The sequence below is a fragment of the Gasterosteus aculeatus genome, chromosome 2 (genome assembly GCF_964276395.1).
Source record: "Gasterosteus aculeatus chromosome 2, fGasAcu3.hap1.1, whole genome shotgun sequence".
Classification (NCBI taxonomy): Eukaryota; Metazoa; Chordata; class Actinopteri; order Perciformes; family Gasterosteidae; genus Gasterosteus; species Gasterosteus aculeatus.
This window is the reverse complement of record NC_135689.1, coordinates 1,993,436-1,999,381: the sequence shown is the minus strand read 5'-3', so window position 1 is coordinate 1,999,381 and position 5,946 is coordinate 1,993,436. Positions and strand designations below refer to the sequence as shown.

At 53.5% G+C, this 5,946-nt stretch overlaps 1 protein-coding gene across 1 annotated transcript in view; it reads right to left on the bottom strand.

Annotated features, from left to right (window-relative positions):
* The window catches only part of zbtb46 (zinc finger and BTB domain containing 46), a 54,318-nt gene that overhangs the window by 16,299 nt on the left and 32,073 nt on the right, over positions 1–5,946 (bottom strand).

Here is a 5,946-nt window from a genome sequence, read left to right as displayed (position 1 = left end):
AACCCGTTTACCACAAACACCGGCGCCTAATCTCGCGCACGCAGCTCATGGGTTTCATCATGTGCGGTTTTTCACCGCCAGGATTTTGCCGCCACGCGTATTGTGGCGAGTTCATAAGAGACGCCGAGGTTACATCACCCCCGCCCACCCCCCCCCCCTCCCCTACCCCCCCACCCCCCCTCCTTTGTGCCTCGTTGTGAGACGGAATTTCATCGCCTTCAACTTTCAACTGAATGGTCAGAAACAACAAAAAAAACAGCAGCATTTTTCCTCATCTCCTTTGCCCCCCCCACCCCCACGTCTCCCCCCTCCCTCGTCTCCCCCCTCGCCCCCCCCCCCAGGGGCCTTTACAGTCTGCGTATACAGTGGAGGGAATTTTCATTTTTCCCTTCATAAAAGAGTCCGAATAATTTAGATTTCTGCTTTCTGAAGAGATCCTCCGTTTAATTGGGTTGCCATGGCAGCGCGGCACCCTTGGCTTCAACATTTATGCTAAATAAAACCCCCTTTTAAAAAGGAGAGACAAATATGTGGAGATGGTGGTTCTCTTTGTTCGTGTGTGTGTGTGTGTGTGATGCTGCGAGCTGTGTGGGGGCTAGAATATAAAAAAAAAAAGCAAAGGCGGAATAAGACTTGGAATAAAAGATGTGTGTGTGTGTGTGTGTGTGTGTGTGTGTGTGTGTTGAGCTCTGATACTGCGCGTATCATTGAGAGAGTTACGACTAATGGATGGAGGATATTGTTTTATGGTGTTGTGGTTGGAGGCTGCACTGTGTATCTGAGTTGTGTGTGTGTGTGTGTGTGTGTGTCTCACACGGGGAGTTGTGTAGTTGGACAGCACGCTTTGGGACAGCAAAGAGGAGGAAAAAAAAGGCCTAAAAAGGGAGGCGGGGGTCAGCTGACCCAGTTTGACCCCTGATCTTTTGTTCTGATTGCAATCGAGGAGTGTTTGTCCATATACGTGTGTGTGTGTGTGTGTGTGTGTGCATGTGTGCGTGTGTTGTGTATCACAACAAATACCTCCTTCCCCTCCTAATGAAGCCGAACACGGTTGCGTGAGCGGGTTTGTAAAAAGATAAATGAATGGATGAATAAAATCCAAGTTGACACACGAGACCAAGCTGTTGATGGACACAGTCACACAGTAACACCTCCACACGCACGCACACACACACACACACACACACACACACACCCACAACGCACACAACGCCCTCAAACCAACAGAGGCAGCAGCCAAACACAATGGAGAGAGGAAGACGTCCGAGTTGCTGAGGCTCGTCCACCACAAGAGAGCTGTCAGAAGAACGCAGGGATGTGTTCCTGTCTGAGTGCAAACAAAAGAGAAGAGACTGTGTGTGTGTGTGCGTCTGTGTGTGTCTGTGTGTGTGTGTGTCTGTGTGGGTTCAAGAACTGTAACCATCAACAGCCAGGTCACGTATGAAGCGCTCGTGTATCAATTTTGATTTTATTCCTCCATTTGTTTACACACATTGTGTGTGCGTGTGTGTGTGTGTGTGTGTGTGTGTGTGTGTGTGTGTGTGTGTGTGTGTGTGCGCGTCGGCCCGGCTGATGGCCCCCCGGGGTCGAAGAGGAACAAGAGCATTACGAGATACGTGCTGTCACAAGGCTTTGCTGCCATTGTCGGCCCGACATCACAGCGACATGCCGCCTCCCCCCCTCCTCACCCTCCTCCCCCCCCCCATGCTAGACATGCGATTAGTAACCGTGTTTGGCCTCGAGTGGACAAAGGGGGGAGGAGGGGGGGGGGTGGAACTTGCTTCCTCAGCATGCCAGAGTTTGAGAGGGTAAGAAAACCTCATCTGGGCGCAGAAGGGGAGGGAGGCACTAAAACAGCTCAAGAATTCAGAGGCAATTTAAAAAGCAGAGTGGGAGGGGATGAAAAAACGCCGGGTTAAAAAAGAGGGAGGATGGAAAGTGGAAGAGGTTGTTATTCTCTCTCCCTCCTTCCCTCTCTCGCTCTCTCGCTGTGTTGTTTTTAGGGAATAGCCGGGCCACAACCTCCACCAGAGATAGGGGAGGGTGGGTGGGTGGGTGGCGGCGGCGCTGGTGGTGGTGGTGGTGGTGGAGGGCGAGCATAAATCAAGCGGAGCCTGAAGGCTTTAGAGGAGGGAGGGACGGAGGGAAGAGAGCGGTAAAAGACGGGGGAGAGGGAGAGATGATGGCGCTGGTGGTGCTGCTGGGGGCTCGGGAGTAAACGAGAGAGTGGGTGGAGGGGAGGAGAGGAGAGTGGCGGGGTGAGAGGTGGACGGTGGGGGTGATGGAGTGTGGGTGGGTGGGTGGGTGGTGGTGGTGGTGGAGGGGGGGGGGGGGTCGTAGAGGGAGGGTGCTGAGTGGGGTTGAGCGGAGCGAGCGAGTGTGAGGGAGGGAGAGAAAGAGACGGTTCGACTGAAATGCATCTTTGTGTGTTTTTTTTTTAATCGCACAAACGTTTGTGTGTCGAGTACTTTCACGACGCCCCGGCGCGACAAAATACACCATCGGTAAAGGCCTCGACCAATCGGGCGAGTTCACAAAAGTCTCCCCGGCGAATCCACCTCCTCCCGTTCTCGCCTTTCACAATAAAAGCCCGGTGCAGCCGTTGACCGGAGGGGAACTCGAATCCCCTCATTTCTCCAAAAGGAAAAAATACCTCCCGGTATCTCATTGTAAACAAATACCTCGCGGTATCTTATTACAAACAAATACCTCGGGGTATCTTATTCTAAACAACAGTTTACCCCAGACAGACTCTCAGTGACAAATATTTTACAGAAAAAAGTGCCGCCGATGTGAATGTTTTTGCAGGTTGAGTATTTGCATTTGCGCGTCACTCATTCGTGGTTCGACCCTGTTTATTTTGTTCTTTCATGGTGAAGCCCTTTGTAATCGGCCGCGTCTAACCAAAGGGAGCCCCCCCCCCCCCCCCCCCCCCCCTCCCCCTCCCGATGGCGCTCTCTCCAAGCCCCCCCGATCGAGCTTTCTATCTACTCCGAACACTTGTTTTCTGCTTTTTTATCCGCAGCATTGACTTTTTCTCGAGCGCTTCAGAGTAATTTCTTTGAAGGCCAAATCACACGAGAAGGTAGCTAACACGCTATTCACTTCCCTCTGGCGTGTCCTCTGAGGATTGTGCACTATTTCATTTAATGGAGTCACTGAAGGGGTTGAAAAGCTCCCCGTAATGAGTCAGCTCGCCGACTGATCTGCTCGGTCACTGCAGGTAGAAAAATAAGTCCACTTCATACAAAAGACTCATTTCTATTTTTTGTTTTTTTAGGGGAGGTTGAATGAATAGAATGTTTATCGTGGACCTGCTGCCTCCGACGCTCAGCTTCGTGGACCTGCGATCAAATCTACATCTCACGCTCATTCCGTCGCATGACGACAGCAACGGAAAGTCGAGCGTTTAAAACACGGGGGAAGTAAATGACGTGAAAACAGTGAGTGAATGGGTGAGGAAAGGGAGGGAGAGTGCGTGGGGGACGGAGGATTGCGGGGCTCAAGGTAATCTGGGGAGTTAATGCTGCTTAGAGGGACTGAGGAGTGGGAGGGAGGTAGAGGGAGAGTGGGGGAGAGAGAGAAGGGGGAGTGATGGCAGAGGGAGTGAGACAGATAAAAATAATAGGGTCAGCAGGGAAAGAGAGGGGGAGAGGAGGAATATATGAAGATGTAGCGCAATTGAACGAGGGAGGGAGGGAGGGAGAGAGGGAGAGAGGGAGAGAGGGAGAGAGGGAGAATGTAGAAGCTGGTTGTGAGAGAGTGGAGAGGGGGAGAGAGCGAGCCAAGTGAGATAAAGAGTGGGCTAATGAAAGGTAGGGTGAGAGCTTGGGTAGGAGGGAAGTCGACAAAGAGAGAGAGAGGGAGGGAGGGAGGGAGAGAGGGAGAGCGGGGGAGACGAGTGCATGGGGAAAGAATGCTGGGTGGGGAAGGAAGGCAGACACGCAGGCCTTTGTGCTAAACGCAAGGGATGGAGAGGTTGAAACAGAGAGAGAGGTTATTCCCTTGGCGCAGAAGAGGAGGAAGCCCAGGAGCCTCACCCGGACCGGACCGGACCGGACCGGACCGGATCGGACTGGATCGGATCGGACTGGTCCGGTCCGGCTCGAATGCGGTCCAGGGTCCTTTTTTCAAAGGTAGAGGTGGGAGAGAGGAGGGATAATGGAAAGTGTAGGAAAAACACTTTGGGTGGAGGATGCTGCACAGGGCCTGTGGGTGCGTGTTCGTGCGTGTGCGTGCGTGTGCGTGTGCGTGTGCACTGACCAGGCTCAGACGCTCCGGGCGACTAAACACAGCAGCCGTAATTACTTCTTTACTGCTCCCTCGTAATGAATTTAAGAGTGTGGAGGTGAACAAACCAACACCGAGTTTGTAATCAACATGTTTCCATCCTGGACTCAGCATGCACCCCGATGTAAAGAACGCAGTGTGTGTGTGTGTGTGTGTGTGTTCAAGACCTGACCATCAACAGCCAGGTCACGTATGAAGCGTCAATTTTGTGTGTCAATTTTGATTTTATCCCTACTTTTATTTACACACTGAAAAACATACGCGGCGTGTTTCCTGTGTACGCACAGTCCTCCATCAAACACGTGCACCTTAAAATAATTAAAGATCCACTTTAATTATTTCGTCCTTTTCTAAAAGACGAAGCAATTTGCCTCGAGGATCTGGCTGATTACTTTGAACATTGAACCTTAGCGTGCGAAACATTTTAATTTATATTCTTCACCTAAATGCATTTGTACATATATATGTAAATGAAAGTCCATTTAGGGATTCCAACATGCTAACCCTGTTAGCATTGAGTTAGCAGAGTTCTTATCTTATCTTATATACAGTATATCCCAAAATGTCCCACAGGAACAGAAGAAGACGGATCAGAGCTGTGTCCCGCTATGCGCCACGTCTCCCCCGGTTTGAGGGTCGGGCTCCCCGCCGACCACACAGCCCGTCTCCCCCCTCGCTGCTCATCTCTGCCCTCCGCACAGCGCTGATGCTCTGCTCTCTGCTCGCCGCTCGTATCCTTGGCAACCTGCCTCCAACAATGGGAGAGAGCTCTGGCCTCGGCATGGGAGGAGCACGGCGCCACGGAGAGAGGGGAGGACGAGGGAGAGAGGGGAGGACGAGGGAGAGAGGGGAGGACGAGGGAGAGAGGAGAGGACGAGGGAGAAAGGGGAGGACGAGGAAGTGAGGGGAGGATGAGGGAGAGAGGAAAGGACGAGGGAGCAAGTGGAGGACGAGGAAGTGAGGGGAGGACGAGGGAGAGAGGGGAGGAAGAGGGAGGACAAGGGAGAGAGGAGACGAGGGGGAGAGGGGAGGACAAGGGAGCGAGTGGAGGAGGAGGGAGCGAGGGAAGACGAGGGCGAGAGGGGAGAACAAGGGAGAGAGGGGAGGACGAGGGAGAGAGGGGAGAACGAGGGAGCGAGGGAAGACGAGGGAGAGAGCGGAGAACGAGGGAGAGAGGGGAGGACGAGGGAGAGAGGGGCGAACGAGGGAGAGAGGGAAGACGAGGGGAAGACGAGGGAGCGAGGGGAGGACGAGGGGAGGACGAGGGGAAGACGAGGGAGAAAGGGGAGGACGAGGGAGGACAAGGGAGAGAGGGGAGAACGAGGGAGCGAGTGGAGGACGAGGAAGTGAGGGAGGACGAGGGAGGACAAGGGAGAGAGGGGAGGACGAGGAAGTGAGGGAGGACGAGGGCGAGAGGGGAGAACGAGGGAGAGAGGGGAGGACGAGGGAGAGAGGGGCGAACGAGGGAGAGAGGGGAGGACAAGGGAGTGAGTGGAGGACGAGGGAGAGAGGGGAGGACAAGGGAGTGAGTGGAGGACGAGGGGAGATGGGGAACAGGGACGGAGTCGACAGTTGTTGGAGGCGTCCATTCGTCCATTCGACAGCTTCTGGGACGCAGTGATTCTTTGTGTGAGACAAAAGAAAAAAACCTTTCCG